We start from the raw sequence: 25987 nt of genomic DNA on the forward strand, positions 1-25987 counted from the left end.
TTTGCGCTCTGCGAACAGGGGGGAGAGACTTTGGATGTAGTATGTTGTATGTCAGGTGTGTTTGCTTCTTGTTCTGCAGTGTTTTTGTCAGCGTCTTGCCTACTTTCTGTTACATCCACAGCCTTATTCCCAGATGTCCTGTGGTAAAAAGAGAAAACTGTAATTGTCCACAGTAAAATTTTATAATTTGTGGCCATGCATGGCTCAGTCTGGATCTTAAAAATGCACGAACATAGTAAATATGGAATACTCACTCTCTTTCTACACATAAAGACTGGGGAAATGACAGCTGTTGGTGATAAATGTAATATTTCCCGGGTTTTGATGAATCTCCACTTTTGCCATCGTGCATTTTCACATTTTTGTAGTAGCAATCCTTAATGCTCTTCCACTTTTTTTTGCACATCCTTCCCTAAAAAACACGTAATATACATATTGGTTCTACTTTCAACCCATTATCGATGTTTCATTGTAGGTATCTCGTAACTGGCAATTCCATCGGTTCTCTACACTTCCAGTTTCTACTTGGACGTTCGACAATTTCAAAGATTATTCGAGAGACATGCTCAGCAATCTGGGAAACAATGCAAGGCCAATATTTGAAACAATTAACTGCAGAAGATTGGTTGAATATTAGTTTACAGTTTGAAAAAAAAAAAATCCAATTTTCCACATTGCGTGGGATTTATTGATGGTAAGCATATTAGAGTGATCAATCCATGGGGATCGAGTAGTGAATGCTTTAACCACAAGAAGTATTTTCAATAGTTTTAATGGCAGTAGCTGACGCAATTTACTGCTGCAGATATATAGATGTTGGGGCCTTTGGACACGAGGAAGATTCAAACATCCTGAAAAGTACTAACTTTGGCAAGAAACTCTATTCTAACAATTTTCCATTACCACCACCAGCCCCCTTATCAAACAATACATCTGGTCGATTATTGCCATATGTGTCCCTTTGCTATGTGTGAGAACCTTCTGAGACCATACCCCAGTAAGGACATGACTAACATTAAAAGAATTTTTAACTACCGTTTATCGAGTGCCTGGCGGTACGTGGAATGTGCATTGGGTATTTTAGCTAATAAATGGCGTATATTCCACCGTCCGATTGACGTCAGTATCGATTTGGTTGACATCATTGTTAAAGCCACTTGTGTACTGCACAACTTTGTGAGGGAAAACAATGGGTACAACTTTGAAGACACGTTATTGTGTCCTTTGGACAGCATTCCGGCCCAGGGGACAAGAGGGACCGTGAAAGGAACACACACGAGAGATCAGAATGCTGAATATTTCTGTTCTTCCGCAAGTTATGTACCCTGGCAAAACGGATACGCAAACATTGCTGAGTGAAAAATATTGCTGGCATAACAAGACACTTCTAAATATTCTACAATGAAGCGCATATATTGTGACTTCTTGTACTTAGTTAATTTAACAAATGTAATTCACCAGATGTCTTTCATAAAATTTAAATATTTTATTGTATTTTTGATCTTTTATGCTACCCAAATTAAATGTTTTTACTACAATTACCTAAGGCTTCTTTTGTTTCTTTGTCCATGTAGTCCCAACCTTCACCAACAACATTAGATGTCACATCTAGCCAGCTGTCTCTTCTTTTTGGTCTGTTTTTATAATCCGCATTTTGAATGTCGTATAAAAAAGTCGAGCTTGAACTTCTAAAATAATACGTTCGCTATTAAGTTCAATTTTTTCCATCTCACACATCGAAAAAACTAATTAAACACTTGACTATACGCACTACTTTGTGTTGACACACTGCAAAGTTACTACTGAGTTCACGCAACGTGAGAAGCGTCTTTTGATGCAGGGAATGGGCCCCGGTCCAGCCGACTGGCGTCTGACCTTGAGGATACGCCTCTCCGTCGGACATTGGCAGAAAAAGACGCTGTGTGTGTGGCCACTACCGGCCTTCTCCAACCTGCCTATAGCTGTGGCGTCTTTTGACGTTGAGCGTCCTGCTTCAAAAAACACAAGTGTGGCCGTAGCCTTAGAGAGCTGGCGCTCGAGTTCAGCGCGTCCCATTCAACCCCTTCCAATCTCCGCCAGATAGTATCTCTCATCCCCGTTTCACGAACGTGCTACCTTATTGGCCAGTTTCTCGGTTAGCTTTGCTGGGTAATATATCACGATTGCCCTTAGAGGCCATTTTCTACACGCTGACAAATATATCGATCTTGAGCAGCAGATCGAAGCATGTTCTCCTAAGACGTACCAATACATGTTGGAGACTGCGTTTGGTGGGTGCCTTAGCATATAAAGCAGCCTCTCTCAGCTCACGATGCACTGTCGGACAGAAAATGCAGAGGCCAGATTGCAGCTATTTCTCTATCGGCGACAAGTGCTGTGCTGTGTTGTGTTTGTATATCGGTTACAGACGGTCAGCGAAGGAAGCATGTCGTCATTGGGTAGTGGCACGTTGTCAGATACGTCCATATTACTTCAGTCTACGGGTAGGGTTTAATTTCCTACCCATTTCCATTGCATACACAGTTTACCACTTGTCTTGACAGTGTAAAATAATTTTTGGTCCAGAAGCAAAATACAAAATGTATCAAGAAAATGTCGCGGTAATGTAAATCGTCCTCTTGCTGGAGTTGACAGCAGACAAATGGAAATACAAGGAAAATGCACATCGGTCACTCAACCAACCGTCTTCAGCTCGTATTTAACGCGAGCGCTTCCAGGTTAAAATGGTTCAAATGGTTCTGAGCACTATGGGGCTTAACATCTGGGTCATCAGTCCACTAGACTTAGAGCTACTTAAACCTAACTAACCTAAAGACATCACACACATCCATGCCCGAGGCAGGATTCGAACCTGCGACCGTAGCGGTCGCGCGGTTCCATACTAAAGCGCCTTGAACCGCTCGGCCACACCGGCCGGCCGCGCATCCAGGTCGTGGAGGTATGCCGGCCCCGGATCGAATCCGCCCGGTATATTAATCCGGCCAGCGTGGATGTGGTTTTGGGGCGGTTACCCACATTCCAATAGGTGTCTCCGCACTGGTTCCCGTGTTCTGCCTCAGATACAAAACATTTATAAAACTTTCTCACATTTGCATACAAAATTTAATGTATACGCAGGCAGGATGGATACATTCCTTGTGTCCTGTAGGATATGGAAGGAGGGAGGAAGGTGAAGAGGAGACTGGTCTGAGTACTCTCTACATAGATGAGTATCATTTCTACCGTATCATCGTTAGTGCACAAAAACTGTACATTGTTCTCACGCAGACCTTCCGACTGAAGGTGGTTGACGGAATGACCGGACTTTCCTAGTGTTTCCGCTTGTTTACTGTCGACTCCACCCCGAAATAATTTCTGAGGAACAATGAATACACCGCAAGTTATGCAAGAAGTGACAGGAAATCCAATACGCGGCGAGGTGCCACGTCGGAAGACGAAATGTCGAGTACGGCCTTTCTATAGTGTATCCCCAAGGTGAGGGACAGAATGGGCCTATATTACGCAAACGCCGCGTAAATACTGTTTCCTAACCGACCAAGATCAAAGGATGACTTTGAACGGCAAAAGACAAAAGGGACCCACGAGCAATGCCGGGAACATGCCGCACACATATGGAAAAGCGTGTTGGAATCGTACGATGATCCATCAAAACTAGGATTACAGAACATAAAAGGTACAGACGGTTGAGACAGATGGGTAAATCGACTGTAGCGGAGCACGTGCTGTGTGAGATCAGCCAAATAATAAAATTCTCCGACATACTGGTTCTCACTAGGTGGAAGAGCAACCACGCAGATTTCTTCAGGGAAGCCATTAAAATTTAGAAACAAGATAATCGTTTTAACAAGAGAGAAGAAAGCCTCAGGGTAAATGGAGCCAGGATTCCCATGCTGCAGCGATCAACCGTTAAACGGATGGTGACCAGGAAAATAACCTTCAGACAATGGATTGGCTCCAGTCCGCCACCAACAGTCTTTGACAATGCCAGCCAATCATGCTGGCAAAACGTTACAAAGGTCATTAAACAAATGTCGGCCGAAAATCCCGAGACGAAAGCCAACAGGCTGTACATCAAAACTGAATCAATAAGTAGCCCGACCGCTACGGCCGCAGGTTCGAATCCTGCCTCGGGCATGGATGTGTGTAATGTCCTTAGGTTAGTTAGGTTTAAGTAGTTCTAAGTTCTAGGGGACTGATGACCTCAGAAGTTAAGTCCCATAGTGCTCAGAGCCATTTTTTTTAATAGGTAGCCACGGAAGCTTCAACAACTTTGTATTTCTGTAGTATTCCATGTGTGTACTGAGCGAGAGGAAAATCACTGAGTATTCAAGTATGTCACCGTACGCACCGTAATCTCCCTTATTCTCACGATCCCTACGAGATATAAGTGGTAGTGGTAGCATAATGCTCGCAGGGTCTTCTCCGAGCGTAACTGAGCACTATCGGCCCTACTGTTCTGGATTCATACACATTTAAAGAGAGCCGTCATTCATCATACCAAGTCGACACTGTCCAAATCTACCTCTATGTCCTTCAGATCGTACAAAGACGGTACTTTGGAAACAGACAACCTCACAATCAGTGAATAACCTTACAGAGCTAATGTACAGTCAAGGACGGACAAATGTCATTTCACGCTCCCAATAACTAATTGTTAGTTATGCACTCGAATGTATAAACAAAAAATTTACGACTTGGCTCGTCGACGCTGACCGTAGGCGTACCGGAAATATCGTAAGTAGTCACCACTGAAACATCAATAACGCGCCACGCTAACAACTAGCAACTAGAGCAGAGGGATAGGGTGGTTGACTGGGCGCGAGGAAACGAAAATTCCTCACATGGTGCAGACTTAGGCACGGTGAAACCGAAATACGCAGTAGAAAACAGTATGTTGCCTTTGATAGTATTGAAAGGCATTCCAACGCTTGGGCAAAGATGGTACAGTGACGTAGCTGGCTGGCGCTAGTGTTTTGCGCGTTAGCTACTGCAGTGTGCCGAGCCAGAAACGGTGGGCGCTATACTGCCAAGGCTGCAGAACTGCGCAAAACCTGACCGCCGCAAGCTGCGTTTGATGGCAGACAGAATTGCTCGTAAATCTGAAACTGCGTAGACCGGGGGCGTTGCGGCGGAAGCGGACTGCGATAAGGGGCTCTCCTAAAAAAAGCACAGCACAAATCCCGTAGCACGCCGAGGTGGTGAACTCTGTCAGCGGTATGGTGCCCGTTAAACGTTGCAGGAATCAGCATCGCATTGATAAAGGCTATACTCAAATGTATATGCTCTGTAAGAGTTAGCATTCTGTCACTGCGTCCACGGTCTGTTAAGATTTGCTTGTTTTCTGGCTCTTTACTACTTGTTACCTTTTATTCGCTCACAAGAGGACAATACCAACTTCCCTTCAACTAGCTGATAGTATCGGCAGTATGTGTAGCACACGACTAGGACTTAAGCGTATGTAAACAGTAAGACCAACTCTTAAGCGTTTTTGAGAAAATCGAGTTTGGAAATTATAGGCGTGCGTATGCTGTATGATTTGTAGACCGCCGCGTGGCCTCGGGCGCCTTGCCACGGTTCGCGCGGCTTCCCCGTCGGAGGTTCGAGTCCTCCCTCGGGAATGTGTGTGTGTGTGTGTGTGTGTGTGTGTGTGTGTGTGTGTGTGTGTGTGTGTGTGTGTGTGTGTTGTTGTCCTTAGCGTAAGTTAGTTTAAGTTAGATTCAGTAGTGTGTAAGCCTAGGGACCGCTGACCTCAGTAGTTTGCTCCCATAGGAGCTTACCACAAATTTCCAATTTACAACTTGTATGGCCGCTAGTGTTCAGAGTCCACATTCAGCGGGGAAGCGCTTAGTTTCGTAAGCGCAAGGTTTTTGTGACCAATCTGCTATTTTTTCCATTCCCATGTAACTCCAACAACAGATTTATTATTGCTGTGCAAAGTATTAACATTTAATAATTCATTCATTACTTTCCTTATATTTAATAAGAGAAAATCAGAAAGTTTCTTTTCCTTCAAGAGACTGGAAATGAACAAGGATACACTGGATCTTTCAATAAACTAAGTGTAGTCATTTTATTTATATTATTGTATTTACATTTGTGGCAAGCCTGATGTACAACCTTCAGCGCTGCACGAATCAGGATCATACTGATCGTAGAAACATGAGAACAATAGTTTTCGCGACATACACCAGATGTAATGAACGCCGAATTTTTGCATGCTTATGAATTTTTTCAGTGTGTCTGATGCAAAACGAATTTGCTTTACTTTCATATACGGTTCTTGGTTGTCACACAATACTGTAGCACATAGCATCGAATACTGGTGCACGTAACTCACAAAAAGAAGTAGTACCGACACCGAGTATCGATCCGCAGACCTTGCACTTACGAAACTAGGCGCCTACACGCTCGGTTGCTGACTCCGTGAACTCTAAAGGCCCTACAAAGCATACAGCATACGCATACCTGTAACTTTCAATCTCGAGTTCCTCAAAAACGGTTGATAGTTGCATCTTCCTGAGCGTGGAAGTCCTAGTCGTGTCCACATTCGGTCAGTTTTATGAAACAAATCGGTGACGGGAAGTTCGTACGGTCCGGTTGTCAGAGCAGCAATGCAGCACATGTTGATCAACAAAGCGAAGAGTCGATATGAAATTTTGCTCTCTTTTACTCCTATTTACAAGCTGTATATCCTACCAAAGCAATGTTGATAGCAGTTTTTCATCGTTATTTTCGCTCACATTTGCGCGGGACAGTCAAGCGATTTGAATGACGGTGTATTCACCGCAGTACAACGCCCGAGCGTCAACGGATGGCAATGACGTGACATTCAACACCAGGTAAAACTTTGAACGGCAACCAACAGTGGATAGTGCCACAACAACTATATGCCCATGGTCAAAATGGTTCAAATGGCTCTGAGCACTATGAGACTTAACATATGAGGTCATCAGTCCCCTAAAACGTACAACTACTTAAACCTAACTAACCTAAGGACATCGCACACATCCATGCCCGAGGCAGGATTCGAACCTGCGAGCGTAGCAGTCGCGCGGTTCCGGACTGAAGCGCCTAGAACCGCTCGGCCACCGTCGCGTGTGTAGACTTTGTTCCTAGGTGGCGTTGAAGGAACTCGCGCAGTTGGAACGATCATTTCAAACAATGCTTAAAATGTGACAGCGGTTTCATTGTCGTCGACCACGTCTGGCGTTAACACCGATCACCGCGGCCGGCCCGTTCACACCGGGGTAAATACTTCGATCCAGAACGCAAGTGTGTGTTTACAACCGCGGTTGACTGTCGAGACGTTACGATGCCACGAAAAGCTAATACTAGTTTTGAGATAAGAAAGCATTTGATTTTTCACAACGCGAAAGGTAAATTGCTGCCACGCTCAACATAATTAAGAGTACTGTGGCAGATATCGTCAGACGATACAAAAATGAGGACCGTATCGACTGTACACCGCACAAGGGCCAGCCACCGAAGCTGGATGCACGTGACAAGAGGCAGCTAATACAGACAGTAAAGAAGGATCCTACACTCAGTGCACCCAGTTTAGCATGTGAGCTGCTAAACGAGACTGGCAAGAAGATACATCCCCAAACGATTCGAGAGCATTCAATGAAAGTGGCCAAAAAGAAACCGTATGTGAATGAACAGAATCGGAAGAAGAGGTTGTACTTTGCCAGGGAGTTTTGCGACGAAAGTAAATTTAATGTTTTTGGGTCGGATGGAAGAAGCATGGTGTGGCGGAAGAAGAACGAAGAATTTACAGTCACAAATATTAAGCCTTAAAAACCGTCTTGATTGCATTTTTTTTTTATTCATATGACCGGTTTCGGTTCATTCAGAACCATCTTCAGATCCTTTTCCACTTCCTGTGTGTTTTAAAACAAGTGGCCGTAGCGAACGGATATACGTGTAAGCAGATGATGAATATTTATAGGAAGATAAAGAAGAGGCAAATGGAACAAATAAAAGGAAGCCAAGTAGCAGTTAAGAGGAACAACAAGAAAAAAATATGTAGCTCTCACTTACAATGGAAGAATTACAGATAAAATTGAAAGATGCTTTCGTAAATCCGACGTTAAGATAGGGTTCCGAACAAATAACACGTTAAAATTGAAGCTCCGGCATAGAATATGTAATAGCAGGAATACATTTCAGGATTCAGGTGTATATAAGATCAAATGTAATGACTGCTGTAAACAATATATAGGGCAGACTGGTAGGAACTTTGAAACCAGATTCAGGGAGCACACCTACTCTCAAAACAAAACAGCTTTTGGGGCGCATATGGCTGCAACAAAGCACTCAGTCACGAACATTGAACACAATTTAGACATCCTGCATAGAGCCCATAAGGGACGGTTTCTTAACATTTTGGAAGAAATTGAAATATACACCCACAAAAATAAAGATCCGGATTTAATCCTCAACGAGCAAAGCGAATTCAATCATAACCCCTATTTTAGCATTTATGACGACCGACTACGATGACAACTGTTGCGTGTGGAGATCCAGGCCGATGGATGAGAGATGGTGCGCGGTGGAGAAACCAGAAGACGCGTGCAGTGCCTGGCGTCGTTGACGGGGCCCTCCTGTGCGGCCCTCTTGCCCGCGGCGATTGACATCAGACGACTGAGCGGACCGCGGCACAACACCGAAATGGCGGGAAATACGGAAGCAGACCGTAGAGGAAAACAAGTTCACACCATCACCATAGATATATAAATCGCCCTATGTTTTTTAGATCGTATAAAAATGATAATTTTACTAATTTTTATTAATGCTGACAAGTACAGATTTTAACCTTAACATCTACATATTTTAATTAAGTATTTTTAATTAATAAAAAGAGATCTACTGAATATAGTATGTGCAAATGGAATGTAACAAATGTACCAGACGCCACCTGTCGGTAATAGTGTTATAATTAATATAAATGACGTGCACTCTGCCAACCAATTTTATGTGACGTAGCATGTGAAAACAGCTGGCTTTGGACGGGTTACTCCAGCAACTGAAATATCAGGTACGCTCTGGTACATTTGATGTTGATTAGATAGGATGAAAAAGATTTGCTTCCGTGAAATAGTAAATTCATATCATTATTTTTACAGATTTGAAGATGGTTCTGAATGAACCGAAACCGGTCATATGAATAAAAAAAAATAATAAAAAAATTGCAATTAAGACGGTTTTTAAGTAACATTAAAAAATCACTGATTGCTGTTGTCCCACAAGACATTATGTCTGTTTTTGCAAAATATTAAGCCGACTGTAATGCATGGAGGTGGCAGCGTTGTGTCTGGGGCTGTATATCGATATTTGGATCTGGCGGATTGGTGTTCATGACAGTATTATGGACAAATGTGTCTATTTGAACATATTAAAGAACAATTTACGGAAAAATGTCAGGAAGTCGTTTATGAAAGTATTTGTATGGAGTGTAGCCATGTATGGAAGTGAAACGTGGACGATAAATAGTTTAGACAAGAAGAGAATAGAAGCTTTCGAAATGTGGTGCTACAGAAGAATGCTGAAGATTAGATGGGTAAATGACATAACTAATGAGGTGGTATCGAATAGAATTGGAGAGAAGAGAAATTTGTGGCACAGCTTCACTGGAAGAAGGGATCAGCTGGTAGGGCATATTCTGAGGCATCAAGGGATCACCAATTCAGTATTGAAGGGTAGCGTGGAGGGTAACAATCGAAGACGGAGACCAAGAGATGAATACACTAAGCAGATTCTGAAGGAAGTAGGTTGCAGTAAGTACTGGGAGATGAAGAGGCTTGCACAGGATAGAGTAGCATGGAGAGCTGCATCAAACCAGTCTCTGGACTGAAGACCACAACAAAAATGATTTACAAGACACATAGCGGAATACAATATTTGGTTAAATGTTTTGTTTGTTTTGTTACGAATAAAGTTATGATGCTACAAGGTTAACATATCATAGTGTCCGAATATTCAAGTGATTTGCTTGGGGACCGCTGACGGCACAACGGTATGTCACGCATATACTGCGTCCTCGTGTGTCCTCTCATCAGACAGTATCTTGGTACCAAAGGTTACCACTTGTTGTTTGTTTTCTTAAAAGCATAAGAATTGTAACCGAGAAAGACCAAATGCGCTTAACTTGCTTGGGTTCCGCAGATGGCTCAGCGTTACTAGCAACTAACATTCAAGAGTCCACAAACCAGAAAACGAGCTTAATATACCACGAAAATTGGACTACAGAAATCATTTGAAAACACTCAGGTAACGTGATTATATGTTCTCGAGAGCTTCTCCTGGGCTTCATCTTCCTTGGTATTCTCATAGTTCCAGTTCAAGTTGATGTCTAGAACGATTATGTACAGTTCTTGATATGACTCTATAAGTGATACTCAAATGAGAAATTCATTTATAGTTGTCTGCAACTGATTTGCCTCTTTTTTTGTGCAATGGAGTATTACAGTTTATTACAAAATTAAAAAGGTAAATTACTGCCTTAAATGTAGCCTCGGTTTCTAGCGGGCAGTGCACTACGCTCCAGCGCTGGAGGTGCCTGATTCCGTCCCGGATATGTGAGAGGATTTTCCTTGTTCCAGTCCCTCCTGGACGGTCGCAGGTGCACTCACAACCTAGTGACAAAAGTACCGTTTTTTTTTTCTTGCTGGCTTAAATAATCTAACTTGAGAGACGGATGAGGAGATAGCGCTTGAAGGAATGTGAATAATAACGAGCTTGATTTACACGTAATTTTATTCAGAAGATGTTTTTAAGTTAAGGGTAGCATTTAAGCTCTGAACTTCAACAAGTGCCATCTGTGCATTTCTCAATTTTTCCATAGTACAATTTTCCTTTGCGTCAGTAATTGCAAATTTTTTATTCTTTCAGATTTTAGTACATCACCAGAGCTGACACTACGTAGCAGAAGGTGAGTGTCCGTTTTTAGTATTCTCACGTTACTAACAGAAATGTAAATGTGAGCCGGTTCTAGCAAAGAATTAAAACTAGACTCAAAGCTCTTCCACACGTTTGACGTGCGAAAGCGATGTTCCAAAACAAGTACGCGCTGTTCTAGCTGAAGAGTATGTAGTGCAATTCCTCGACCATTCCTGAAATGCAGAAATCGTGTCCGCCTGAGAAGAGAACAGGAGTTCACAGTGACCGCCGACAACTTCGTGCCTATCGATTATCCTGTCGATCACACGCATTTCAGCTTACAGTTCGGCGGGTTCCTGCGCTCGACGGCACCCAGGATAAGGGTGAAGACCCCGCGCCAGCCACAGCTGAAGAAGACAGGCGCGACGTCGAAGGCCAAACACGCGCGAAGCAGGATGCCCTTATCCGCAGATGCCGCCCACACCAGTTGGAGCAACTTGGCAGCACCTCTCAAAAGCGTCATCCGCTCCGGAAATTTTCCGGCAGACTGGATGCACGCTAAAAATACTGGCCTTGGCCAAGGTGGCTTACGCTCTTTCCTAGCGATCTCATCAGCTTGTTCCCAGGGCTGTCGAAAGTTTGTGACATACATATTATAAAACTAACACCTCTTCCAAGCTTTATTTCATTCAGTCGGTAAGTAGACGGTTCGAGTGTGGAATACAGGGTGAACCAGAGCTACACGAATAAAATTTCAGTGGTTGTTCCGTGATATTTTCTGAGTATTTTGGTGTGTGACACTCGTGATCTCCGGTGGCGCGGTACAGAGTAATTATTTAGAGTTTGTCTTTATTAATCCTCATTTATCTTTTACCTGTATTGTACTGAAAACAACAGCAATGCCCATGAGCTAAGAAATTTCGGGCTTGCAGCGCGTCGTCATTTACTACACTCGATATTTCGTCCGGGCGCCTGCCAGTCATCCACTGGTGAGCCATCTAAGACCTACCCCTTCCCGCAGTTTATTAGCACTTCCTGAGTATTCCTCATATGCATTTAGATCGTGATGAACCGCGAATTCGGCTGTCCTCAGGATTGCTGCCCGTCATGGTCATCGGCGAAGAACGTCGTCGTCTTTTATAGCAAATCGTGGGGATGATGGGGTTCCAAGCATTATCCAACTAGCACCCGGCATCATGGTTCATCGGATTTTCCACCATGCGTATTTCCAACAATTCTACAGCTAAATCAATACTCCGCAATCCCCCTGACGGTGTGTGTGTGGGGGGGGGTTACTTCTGGTACCACTCAGTGGTTCGCACTTGCATATTCCATTCGAGAATGGCATGTGGGAAGAACGATTGTCGGTTTACCTCTGTATTAGCTCTAATTTCTGGTATTTTCTCGAGTTGGTCATTTCGTGAGACATACTTGGGAGGAAATAGTACGTTGCCCGGCTCTTCCCGAGAAGTTCTCTCTCGAAATTTCAATAGTAAGCATCTCTTTGCGTCTGTCCTGGAGTTTCTTGAGCACCTCTCTACCGCTCTAGCGCCAACTGGACGATCCCGTAACGACACGCGGTTCTGTTAGTTGTATCTTCTCTATCTGTTCTATCAGCCCATCTGGTAAGGATCCCTGATTGATAAACAATATTCAGGAATCGGTCGCACAACCGCCTTGCAATCCACTTATTTAGTGGATGAATTACATTTTCTTAAGATTCTTCGGCATTTGCTTTTTGTTTCACGTGGTCATTCCACATTCTGGATAGTTACACCTACATATTTTACGGCAGATATTGTTTCCGCCAGGCCCAAACTTCCTAAGGGTTCTATAGCATCTTAAGCTGTATCTCATTAGAAGACAGCAACATTTTAATGTTTCTGTATTGTCTGTAAACTAAGTGGGAAACCACCTTTCACATCTTCACGGTCGAAGTAGTAGAGTACTTCTGTTCATTTCATGTTTATGAGCTAGTACCATATTTTAATGTGGACAAAAAAATCAAGCGTGCTCAAGTATTCAACAAATACGCACATTACATGTAATTAATTTCTTTTTACAGACGGTCCGGATAATTAGTCTGGAAAAATGGTGTAAGCTGTAATTAACACACAAACAGCAAAGTTGAGAAACTGGAGGAAGATCCGTAGTACTGACTGCTTACCTGCTAGGTTATTAGTTATTGTTTTAGGAGGAGGCAGACTCCCACTGATGCCCCCTGAAACAAACAGAAAAATAAGCATCAGAACATACAGTTAACCAATGGAAGCTATTAAAAGTCCTCTGCATTTGCTTTGTGGTTCAGAAAAATGAAGTGGAGTTTACAGACTGAGTGCGCTTCCACTACGGAAGCAGTAGACCAGTTCCCCAGTTACATTCGAGAATGAAAAATATGAGAGATACAAATTTTGCTGTACTTGTCAGTGCTGACATCCGTCTATTGAATAGTTGTCTTGTGCAGACATTTAAATTCGAGAGGATGTAGTCAGCGGACTTTTTCGACAGCTAAATTTTCTCCTACACGTACTCTTTATTTTATTATACATTACGCGCGGCGTGTGTAATTAACTTAAAATGCAGTAATTAGCAGTTTTACAAAAACAGTGCTTTTGTTCAACCTTTGCCTCGTTAACAGTATGAATAAACTGTCAATCTACCTATCAGTATAGGCAACGTCTGTCAATTTTTTTAACATCGCTCTCTCAAGGCACCCGCTGCACGATAACTAAACTTTCATGTCTATAAAAACTTTTGGTTTTCACGGATATAAAATGCCTCTATTTCAAACAACTTAGAATACAGCACTAGAAGTATAAAATGAGTACAGTTGGTTTTATACAAGGCAGTAAATCTTTAACCGGTACTTTATTCACCTAAACAACAAACGTATTACAGCATCAACTGAAGTTCATCGCAAAAAAACAACTCTGGCGACAGTGAGTCTCAATGCCTGCATCACAACAGTGCATTAAGTTCTGCCGCATTCTCTCAAATATCCACCCCGTCTCGGATAAAATCTTGTCGGGTTTTTGGTAAACCTGCAGAGCCAAACTCGGATAAAATTTCAAGCTTTCGATGACTGCTGTCACCATCGTCGTCAGGGGCTAAGTCCGAGTTTTATGCCTAGAGGCTGGCATCTGATTGTATACGACGCATATTGAAGTGGAGCCTCCCTGATTTCCTTTGCGCTTGCTATCCAGTGTCGCCTGCAGTGCCACCGCTTACGGGCGGTAAACCACCAAATGTACGCTCCCATGCATTACTAATTTGTCTGTATTAAAGTTGTTCTCACATAGTGGGAGCCAGTCTGACGACACTCAGACGTAGCCCCTGAAGAAGAAGAGGGAGGCAATTTTAAGAAACTTGGGATTTTATGCGAATTTGATGCGGCTAGTTACCGAGAACTTTTTATCCACGAATTCTGTCACAAGAGACTTCGCAGTCATCCACATTATTTGTTGTAAAATGAGACACGCAGCTACAACACAGCCAAACAGTTCCTCCGCAGGTTTTACTGGCGTTTGATACACCAACGACTCTATGTACCCCACTGAAAAAATTAAAATTAAATTTAAAAAATCGGTAAGACTGAGATTAGCACTAGCTCTGTCCATGGGACAGGAGACACTTTCCAATCCAATGAGGAGGACATTGTTGATTTAATGTTCCTGCACATTAGCATGGAAGTGGGACAGTGCATCGTCGTGTTGACATCACAGTGCCCTACTGGATAAGAATCTGTACTATCCTCATTTCAGATGTATTACCAGAGTTTCTGAACACTAGGAACGCGCATTATTCCAAGTCAGTGATATATAGTAACTACTCCAAATTCTATGCACAGGCAATGGGACAACAGACAAGTGGTGGGGCCGAGTTTAAAAAATATATTTACGCAAAAATACCGTTGCAAGAAACATAGTTACCATATTTATACTAAAAGGGTCGAAGTGCTGGCAGAGCTACATACTAGCCCACTGCACGCCCCACTCCAACCAACAGCTCGCGGGCCACTCGAATGACTAACATTCGGATGAGCGTCTGGCATTCGGCAGAAATGGGAAAGCGGTCACGTGACGGTCCTCGCTCGCTACTTTTGACACGCCATATAGGGTTCATCGCATTTAGGTTTTTTTCCGCATTATAACGTGCGTATTACGACAGTATGCCGTTTTAAAAAATTAATTATGAACAGTTCTAAAGCATTACCTTGTATATGTTGGCTGTGGATCTGTGGTTAGAGATATCCCGTTGTTGAGCCGAAGAAGTGGGTTCGAATGTAGGTACATACTAATTTTGTTTTTTCGTCATTGTGTTCGTAACATATTCTGGGAGTTTCTTATTCATATAACGGAAGTATGTTCTGCATTATTCGATGTTATTTATATATAAGAGCACGCTCTTTCGGTAACAAGTTCCTTCCATTTTGTGTCTTCAGTCTGATTAAATAGCAAAACAAGAAATTGCTGCGAGTGAAACAGCCCGCTATGACATTTACATTCCTTCTTGTCACAAATATTTGAACATTTTTACCGAAATGTAGCGATTTCCGAGAGTGTCGTTAGGCAGGGATCTAAGAGTACAGTTTAAAATGCTACGAGTAAAACGAGCGGCAATGATATACAGTCAAAAATATTTGGCTGTTTATTTCCGAATATGTCACGAGTTCCGATGGTGTCTTTAGGCAGGCACCTAAGAGTTCGGCCTAAATTACTGCGAGTAAAACGGAAGGCAATCATGTTGACAGTCTTGCTTGTCACCTCTACTTTGTACTTTATTCGGAACTTATCGCGATTTTCGAGTTTGTGGTTTTGTAGGAAGCAACTTAAATTGCTGCGAATGAAACGAGCAGTGGTCATATTTATAGTCTTGTTTCTCACAAATATTTAGCTGCGATCGAAGACTTATCAGTGCTTTCGTAAATTTATCGGTCAGATTGCACGACACGAGTGCCACACGCAATGGTCCCCCCGAGGCCGTGAGCTACGTCTCTCTCTCTTCTCACTTGCAGCTTCAACTGTCAAACTTTCGCGTAGCCTACAAACTGTGTAGCATAAATCGAGGCTGCACGAGTTATTTTGCTGTACAGTAAGCAGTAACATGTACTTTTAAATTTCCACTCAATAAATTAATCTAATAGTAATTAACAAATCCATCAATTTTAAAGCTAACACAGAATATGACCTGTAGGTAACAGTCTCAAGAAGCAAGAACGAGGGAGCTTTTGTTTCTTGTACATCTACATCTACATGGATACTCTGCAAATCACATTTAAGTGCCTGGCAGAGGGTACATCGAACTAACTTCACAATTCTCTATTATTACAATCTCGTACAGCGCGCGGAAAGAATGAACATCAATATCTTTCCGTACGAGCTCTGATTTCCCTTATTTTATCGTGGTGATCGTTCCTCCCTATGTAGGTCGGTGTCAATAAAATATTTTCGCATTTGCAGGAGGAAGTTGGTGATTGGAATTTCGTAAGAAGATTCCGTCGCAACGAAAAACGCCTTGTCAGCACCTTGCATCAAATTCAGACGGGAAAAAAATCATCATGCACCTACACGAAAAAAAAAACCTATCCAATTTTACTGTAAACAATACTGGGCAGCACCTTACAAAATAATTGTACATAAATAGGATGTCTTTCAAATTTTGAGCACCTACAGTACTTCATTTATCTCAAACAGCAATTCCTGAGAGACTAAAATTATGATCTGCCAAGGCACTACTGTACTACTTCTACATATATAAGATTACTCTGTAATTCACGAACTGTTTGGCAGAGGGTTCACTAACCACTCTCCGGCTGTCTCCCGCCCGTTCCACTCTCTAATAGCACATGTGAAAAATGAACACCTAAATCTTTCTGTGCGAGGTCCGATTTATTACGATGGTAATTTCTCCCTGCGTAGATGGGAAACAACCAAAATCTTCAAAATCTTCGCATTCAGAGGAGAAAGTTAGTGACTGAAATTTTGTTAAATGTCCTAGCCTATGCATTTTCTGCCAGATTTTGAGAGAGTGCTTCGTTCTGAAAACTATAAAAGCAACTCGCACAGAAATTCACGCTACGTTTCGAGAATGTCACATAACGCATATGCCTGCGAGCTTTCAATCAGTTACTGAGTCATGGAATCGCAAGTGTTGGTTTGGCGCGTTAGGGCAGGGCGAGGAGTGAACGCTGGACCGCCGCGGCAAGCGACAGGTAATCTATGGTTTCCTCCAGGCTGCAGATGTTGGGGGACGACGGTTAGACATTTCGAAGCTTAATCTGTGTATGAATGGGTCCTAAGACGGCGTCGCTCGCAACATGGCACAATATGGCTACTGTGAAATACTTCGAAATTCAGTAGTAGTCGTTTGCGAAAACCCAATCACGTCAGCATATTCACAGCATGGAGATGCACATATTGAGATATTAGTATTAAGAACATCACGCAAACTACAGAAGTTAGGTCGCCACAGCAAATGAAAAATCTTGCGGAAAAATATTAAAAATTAATATCTGTTGAACGCTTGATACAATCTTCTCAAACATGTTATTGGCTGATAGTTTAGGACCCTATCTTCACTCGCACCCTAATATTTTTATACATTTTATCTACTGAGTTATATCTTTTTAACTATATAAATGAGTCACGTCACCGTATTCTCCGCAGTTTCATATCAAATAAACGCAGCATGGCATTCCTTACACATCTCCCTACTTCACCAGATTATTACTTAATTTCTAGTTTATTTGATTAAATGTTAATTCGGCTTATATTGAAGACAATCGTCATTTGAAAGCGGCAATTTTCATATAAGTTATACCACGACTGAACAGGATGCAAAAATTCGCCTCTACTGAACAGGTCAACTACATTGCCTTACATTTTTAACAACTTTTCTTTGCGCTAAATTCATGTTTTAATTGATTCAAATTAAACATTTAGATATAGAATCATGTGCATGGTCTGAAGGGTACTGGGAGAGAAAGGCCTTTCATTTAACATAAATGTCATATTTGTAACCTATGTATTTCTAATGGTGGTCTGTCTTCTATATTTTAAGGACGTTGTGGATTCTGGAGGGAAAGCCAAGGACTTGAAGCAATCTCTCCTGGTAGGGTTCTCTCCTCTGATTGTGGCATCATACACAACCATTAACCCTCTTCATGGGTGTTAGGGTCGCTCCCCCTATCCTCCTTTAGAACAGTTTTTGTCCGTCGCTTCCATGTTGCGGCGGTGGACATCCTTCACATCAGTAGGCAATAGATCCAAACCAAGAAATTAGGTACCACCAGGAATAATTCTATTTGTCTAGATACACGGCCGGTAATTCTTATTAACACCACATAACAAGAAGGTTATCGGCGTTATGAAAGACGAGGCGAATGGCTGACAGTTTGTAGCGTTTGTAGGGCTCAGGTCGAAAATGTACACATGCCGCATGGATGCAGGAACCACACAGACGCTGGCTAAGGCTGTACATCGTGCGGCCTCAAAGGCTCCCGCAATCGAGGATTGCAATGGGTGCCTGCTCACAGGTGTTCCGGGACGCTCCGCATGTGGTGCGTTCTGCAGCTTAAAGCAGAGCTGTCGCATCGTGGCGACAAAGGTTCATTTGTGGGGATGGGATCGGCACCTTCCCATACTCACACTATTCATCGAGTGACTAAGTGTGTAACTGGTAAATTTATTTGTGAGGAATAGTTGGATGAACCGCTCGTCATAGTTGTGTACGAGTGAGTATGCACGTCTGCTAGCGTGCATACTGTGTGTGTACGTAAATATTACGTATAGTTTTGTGTATGTGGGAGGGGGGAGGTGTTCTTCAACTTCAGCTTCTGCTTCTAGTCTTCGTTTCCCATATATATATTGTATACAGAAAAATGAACGGAAAGAAAAAACGTAAAATATTGTACTTAGAGTGATAAAACCAGTCAGAAAGAATACCATTAAGTGTAAAAATTGTATAAAAGAGTAACAAGTGTGACACAAAGAACATGAAACGTAGTATTAAGTTGTCCTCTCTATAGTTTTACTGTAAGTAAGGGTACCTCATAGCGATATACACCAACCAGAAGAAAAAAAATGCTTCTCAGTTTACTGTAAATAAACCAATATATACTGCGTAAAGCGATAAGAGAACAAACTGTTAATAAACAGCAAAAATATTGTAAAGAAATTGTACTGCAAAAAATGTTAACATTAAGCGATTAGTTATTTTATTGTATCACTGTTATGTTTCGAAACTCTGCCACTATATATATTTTGGATAATAATAAATTCTTTATAACAAACATGAACCTCGCCCTACGGTGGTCTACGCAACTGAACTAAGTTATAAAGAGTGATGAGTGTGAGGGGAAGCTTGACTCCAATTGGTCTAGGGGGTTTCGGGGTAAGGGGGGGGGGGGGTCCACCAATTTAATGTGCTCCTTTTGGTCCAGGCGTTTCCCGCCAGTTTTACATCAAATGTGACCGATCTCGAGCTTATTCACGACCTATAGTACACTTGCTAAAGCACCGTGGGTTGGGCAGGGGTCCCCTTGGATGACTTTGATCAATAGCCGGTGATTCCTCATGGGGAGGGGAATTGAGGGTAGCCTTGAATACCACTAGCTCACGTGTGTAACAAGTATTTGTTTTGCAACTGTGTTTGAACAAATTTTAACTTATTTCTTTTATTTTGATAGCAAATTCCTCAGGAACTATAGCTGGGCAAAATACTTCAAAATGTACCAGGGACATTTCATCCTTTCTAATGCTGCCCAAGTCAATCAACAGTGATGTGACTGTCAAGTGGAAAATCGAAGGAACAGCTAAACCAGGAGTGTCCAACATGTGGCTCGTGAGTTGCAAGAGGCCCAAAGAAAGCATCAATCCGACCCAAGAAGTGAGCGTTTATCACACGACCAGAAAAAAAACACACATGAAATTCCTTTTGTTTAAAGTTATGATAAATTGAAAATATTCGGTCTGAACGCCTACCAAATGTTGCCATTCTCTCATTGGTCCATGTGTAAGTAGGCTGTTTAGTTTTTTTTTATTGGTAACGCCGCCGCCACGTAGCGCTCTGTATGAAAATCACTGGCTGTGCCGTGTGCAGTCTGTGGCTGGTTGGCATTGTTGTAATACTCGCCATTGTAGTGTCGGGCAGCGGCAGCTGGATGCTAACAGCGCGTAGCGTTGCGCAGTTGGAGGTGAGCCGCCAGCGGTGGTGGACGTGGGGAGAGAGATGGCGGAGTTTTGAAATTTGTAAGAATTGGTGTCATGAACTGATATATATATTATGACTATTAAGGTAAATACATTGTTTGTTCTCTATTAAAATCTTTCATTTGCTAACTGTGCCTATCAGTAGTTAGTGCCTTCCGTAGTTTGAATCTTTTATTTAGCTGGCAGTAGTGGCGCTCGCTGTATTGCAGTAGCTTGAGTAACGAAGATTTTTGTGAGGTAAGCGATTAGTGAAACATATAGGTTAATGTTAGTCAGGGCCATTCTTTCGTAGGGATTTTTGGAAGTCATATTGCGTTGCGCTAAAAATATTGTGTGTCAGTTTAAGCACAGTCGTGTAAAATTTTTCTAAGGGGACGTTTCACATGTTGTTATACTTCTATTTCCTCTTCTTCCTTTTTTTTCCCCTCGGCGGTTAGTATATGACGTGCGGCCCAAAAATACTCGTCTTTTTCGTATGTGATCCAGGTAAGCTAAAAGGTTGGACGCTCTTGAGCTAAACAAAGAACAGAGAGACCTGTACTGACGAACTGGGAGAGTCGAGAGTAGTTGTGGAAATAACACGAAATAAGCAGCTGAAAGAATCACTCGTAGTACTGCTAGCAGTCTAGTTAGCACAGTGACTGTACCTGAATGAGGAACAACGGTCGGCAGCTCCTTATAAACCAGACAGATAAGTAGGTGACGTGAAGAGTGACGCCACTGTACAGTGGATGACTGAAAATGAGTGATCTGGAATACTGAATCACGCTGTACCCTACGGCAATCCCACGGAAAGTTTTGAGAAGGTTACATACAACCATGTCTAATGAATGACGTACGGAGGATGTGGATTTACGGTATGAGAGTGTTTTTCGTGGTAGAATTTGGTCCCATTATTGCTCTTAAGAAACCGCATAATTTGAACGAATATGTGCACATTTTACCAGACTGTCTACCGCGTACACTAGACGACCAGTTCGGAGAAGATGATGTATCAGCATGACAATGTACCCTGTCATAAAGGAGCATATGTGAGGCAATGGTTTGTGAACAATAATATTACCAAAATAAAAAATCCTTCCCGGAATTCGGTGCGGAACTTTTGGCATGAGTCAGAACTCGCTCCAGATCCCGTGTCCAACATCATCACTAACTTCTCTTTTTCGGCTCTCGATGGAGAATGGGCTGTCACTCCTCCACAGACATTCAGACGCCTCAATGAAAGTGTCTCCAGTAGAGTTCAAGTCGTCATAAAGGCGAAGGTTATGCAAACCACATAGAAATTTCCGCCTGTAGGTATGCGAAAAGGTGTATTAACCGGGGAGCTACAGATGCCGAAGATAACAAAATATTTCTATTATCACTTTAGACTCACGTTCTCATACGAAACTGCTTGATTAAAATGTCAGAATTGGTATACAGCTACGTACTGCACACAGCATTCCATTATTTTTTAATTAACTAGCACCGGAAACTTTAGGCTTCGCGAATTATGTAATTCTAATACGTTCTCTGTTACAGAGTTGAAAATAAAATATCGTAACAGAAACTGAACCAATTAAAACTGTACACGCTGCAATGAAAGAAAAATACTTGTTACTGACGTTCACTCATCTGAGCACGTTCACTGCAGTATTTCATAAGAGCCTTCCACTAACGTTTTCGTTAAGCATGTGCTGCAGGGTTAACTGGAGGGCAACAGATTAAGTTAGCAGGCTTTATAGGTGGGGAAAAAATATTTTCTTCCACGCAGAGCCTGAGCTATCGCTGGCTTTCCTGCCTCGAGGCGTAGCAAGCAAATGGATAATGATCCCTTCTGTGGAACACAACACTAAACTGTGCATCTATTACAAAAAAAAGTTATACTATCATTGTCTTTTCCGAGACAGGCATGCTATGAACAGTTAAGTTACTTCAAAACTAAATTCGGTTAAGTTGGGTCGCAATGTAGTCTGTTTCAGCCTCCTCATGTATCACATACACAGGATCGTGCAATAATTCGAGCGAACTCTCTCGTGCAGGTCTCAGTTTAAATTACGAAATGCAGAGACCCTCACCTGAACTCCCATCAAAACAAAAAAATATATACACGTAAAAAATGAAAAACACTGTAAGATGCTGCAAGTGAAGCTAAAGGATGAAAGAAACATACTGTAAAAGTAACGTCGAAGTCTATGTGATTAGAAACGGAACTATAGCTCTGCTGAAGAAATGTGGAAGGAAAACTCAGCTGTAGCCTCATACGGAACATCGTTTCATTCGCTCTCAGTTATGTAGGAGACATACGAAAAACCAGCATCGGAATGGTCGCCATACGTGACTTACGTGTTTTAGCACAGTGCAAACTAGCTCGGGGGAAGTTAAAGCTTAACAACATCAGACAAAACACAGAAGCTACTACAGACAAGATTTATTTATCACCGTCTGTAAATATAACCCACGGACCTTGCCTATAAGTGGTGGCTTGCGTGCCTGTAACGATACTGGTAACCATACCATAGGTGAAACCATATCGAAGGAGTATCTATGGAAAGGTCAGACAAATTTGCTGATAATGGCAGCAGTCTTTTCAGTAATTACAGGGCTAATAGTCTGAATGATGGATTGAACTGGTCCAGTAACATCAGCCAATATCTCCTTGCTGCGGTGATACTGCGAGAAGCTGAAAGCTAGGGGGAACTACAGGTGTAATTTTTCTCGAGGGCACGCATCTCTACCGTATGGCTTAATGAAGACGGCATACCCTTGGGCAAAATATTCTGGAACTAAAATTGTCCCTCATTCGGATATCAAGACGATGTGTCTTCTGGAAAAACAAACCTATCATTCTACCGTCGGAGAGTGAAATGTTAGATCCCCCAAATTAAAAAGTTAGGATGAAATTTTAAAACGGAAAATGGATAGGTTGAAATTAGATACAGTGGTAATTAGTGAAGTTCAATAGCAGGATGAACAGGACTTTGGGTCAGGTGAGTACAGAGTTATAAATACAAAATAAAATGGGTAATGCAGCAGTAGGTCATATGACGAATAAGAAAATAAGAATGCAAGTAAGCTACTATGAACAGCATAGTGAACGCATTATTATAGCCAAGGTAGACACGAAGACAAAATCCATCACAGTAGTAAAGTTTATATGCCAACTAGCTCCGCAGATGATGAAGAAATTGAGGGGGAGAAGATTAATGTTTAGCGTCCCATCGACAACGAGGTTATTACAGACGGAGCAGGAGCTCGGATCAGGAAAGGAAATCGGCCGTGCCCTTTCAAAGGAACCATCCCGGCATCAGATTGGAGTGACTGAGGGAAATCACGGAAAACCTAAATCTGCATGGCCAGACACGGGTTTGTATCGTCGTCCTCCTGAATGCGAGTCCTGTGTGCTAACCACTGCGCCACCTCGCTCGGTGTGAAGATACTGAAAGAATGTACAAGTTGTACATAAAGTCCGGGAGCACTTACAATTATTTATTCCACAAGAACTAAACACTGTACAGATGTCATACATATTGCACTTTGAAGAGAAACTCTGGAGTTTTTTTTACAAACATTCGATGTGCGGACCATGAGTGACCCGGCAGACGTCAATACGGTAATAGAATTCTTGCCATAACCGTCCCAGCATGGTATCGTCCACTGAAATGGCCCCAGTGACGGTGTGGAAAGTCCTGCGACAGGAGCTGTCTGTGAAACCATTCAAATTGGAGCTAGTGCAGAAGCTCAATGACGACGACAAAGGCAAGTGTTTTTAGTTTTGTTTGCAGTTGCAACAATTGAATGAGGAGGGGGATGGCATTGTTGGTAGTTTAATTGTTAGCAACGAAGCCATTTTTCACACTAATGAGAAAGTGAACAGGCATAACTGTCGAATCTGGGGTACAGAGCATCCTCATTGGATTTGAGAGTTGTTCCCCAAAGGTAAATGTTTTTTGTGCCGTGTCACGACTATGACAGTCGCTTTCCGTATTTTCTCCCAGAGCTCTGCAACATCACGTGGTGGAGGCGGTACATACACCAGATTTTTAATGTGTCCCCACAGAAAAGAGTGACACGGAGTGGGGTCTGGTGATCGGGGAGGCCATTTCATGAAACAACTGCCCCTTTTGTAGCACGGCCGATCCATCGATGCGGCAGCACCGTGTTCAGGAACCCACGAACCTCACTATGGAAATGGGGTGGAGCCCCATGCTGCTGAAAGATGAACAGAGAGTCCGATTGCATTTGAGGTATCAGCCATTGCTGCAACATGCCCAAGTAGGAATATCCAGTGACAGTGCTCTCGACAAAGGAGAATGGCCCATATTGATTCGTTCTAATTCTACAATTGCGTCCTCTGTACATTAATGTATCCATCTTCTGTACCTATCTTCTTCATTTCTTCTCACAGTATTTCCCTGTTAACAGAGTCATATGCCCTTTCTATGTCTGTAAAAACCATTATACTCCAGACTTTTTTTCATCATTTGGCGGATAGAAAATATCAGGTCGATCGTGCTTTTTCCTTTCCTAAACCCATGCTGTTCTTCACTCATTTACTTTCCTATCTTTTCATTTATTCGATTTAGTAAAATTCTTTCAAAAATCTTGGCTGTATGATTCAAAAGGCTTATTCCTCTATAGTTTTTACAGTCTTTTATTGCATTTTTTGAAAATGGTAACAATGTTTCCTCTTCTCCAACTGTCAGGTATTGTACTATTTCTCCACACACTTGATAGTACTCTATAGAGCCACTGCATTCCTACTGGACCTGCTGCTATAATCATGTCCACTGATACCCAGCCTATACATTCGGTAAAAATCACGTCTAAGCTTTATCTTCACGACGATGTTGATGAACTGAGACATTGAGAAACATACGCCCCACAGCATAGGCACAAATTTTTGAGAAAAATAGATGTTTGTGAAAAATCAAATTTGTAGGCGAACCACAACTCTCATAGGTTAGACTTATTTTTTAACCACGTCTCAACAACTTATATTCCGCATTAAAAAAAAAAAAAAAAACACATACGTACCCACTTTACAGTGAGAAATGTGATGGGTATTATTAAATACATAAACAATTAAAACAAACACATATCAAAAGAAAAGAAGCAAAAGGTAGGCCAGGAGCGTATTGTCTCTGTGCTTTCTAAAACACAGTAAATATTTAACCAATTTCTTCATGTATTATCGGATATATACAAAGACATAGAGGAATAAACATATTTATAAGCATGCTGCTACCGTTTTTTCGTGTAACTGTTGAGTACTTATGACCTGACGCGATCGATAGTAATCGGCCACTTTGACCTCCAATAACTCATGTACTATTTAAGTCACATGCCCGTAATTCATACCAATTTAGGTTTACATTAATAGCTTTCTAAAGACACGTAGATCGACGAAATCAGAAGAACCTTTTAGATTTTGGAAATTCGTTTCTGGGTGTTACTTGTATAATTTACCATCAGATACTAAACTTTAAACAAATAAAGATACTGAAAATCTGATTACACCATCACAATCGTCGTGCAATTAATGGTAATGTACATGTTTCTTTTTGAAGTATCATGATTCATCTGGCTACTATTAATTTCTATACGAACTGTGAAATGTCTGCTATTAAGGTTTCACAAAGTCCGCGATCTTTGACACAAAGCACCGTCCTCGTCACAGCGGAATTCTCAACCACGCGGCTGGACAATGCGCTGGGGTACCCCTCTTGTCCGGCTAACGTTTGGCACCACGTGTTTGCTGCAGGGCCCTGGCTGGCCGAGTGGCCCGTGCGGCTATGCCAACTCAGAATATTTTCAGGGCGCCACAACTCACCCGTTACCTCACAACGTTTAGGATTGTCTTAGTTAATATTAATTCACAAAATTTTCACACATAGGCTCGTGACAACAGTGTCTTTTTG

At 42.1% G+C, this 25987-nt stretch overlaps 1 protein-coding gene across 7 annotated transcripts in view; it reads right to left on the reverse strand.

The window, feature by feature from the left end:
* LOC126267043 (uncharacterized) overlaps window positions 1-25987 on the reverse strand; it is a 1079001-nt gene that overhangs the window by 633665 nt on the left and 419349 nt on the right. For all 7 annotated transcript variants that reach the window (XM_049971866.1, XM_049971859.1, XM_049971858.1 and 4 more), the window contains one exon: window positions 13046-13099. The gene's annotated coding sequence lies outside the window, so the exon portion shown is untranslated. The remainder of the gene's footprint in view (window positions 1-13045; window positions 13100-25987) is intronic.

This window comes from Schistocerca gregaria, chromosome 4 (assembly GCF_023897955.1).
Source record: "Schistocerca gregaria isolate iqSchGreg1 chromosome 4, iqSchGreg1.2, whole genome shotgun sequence".
Classification (NCBI taxonomy): domain Eukaryota; kingdom Metazoa; phylum Arthropoda; class Insecta; order Orthoptera; family Acrididae; genus Schistocerca; species Schistocerca gregaria.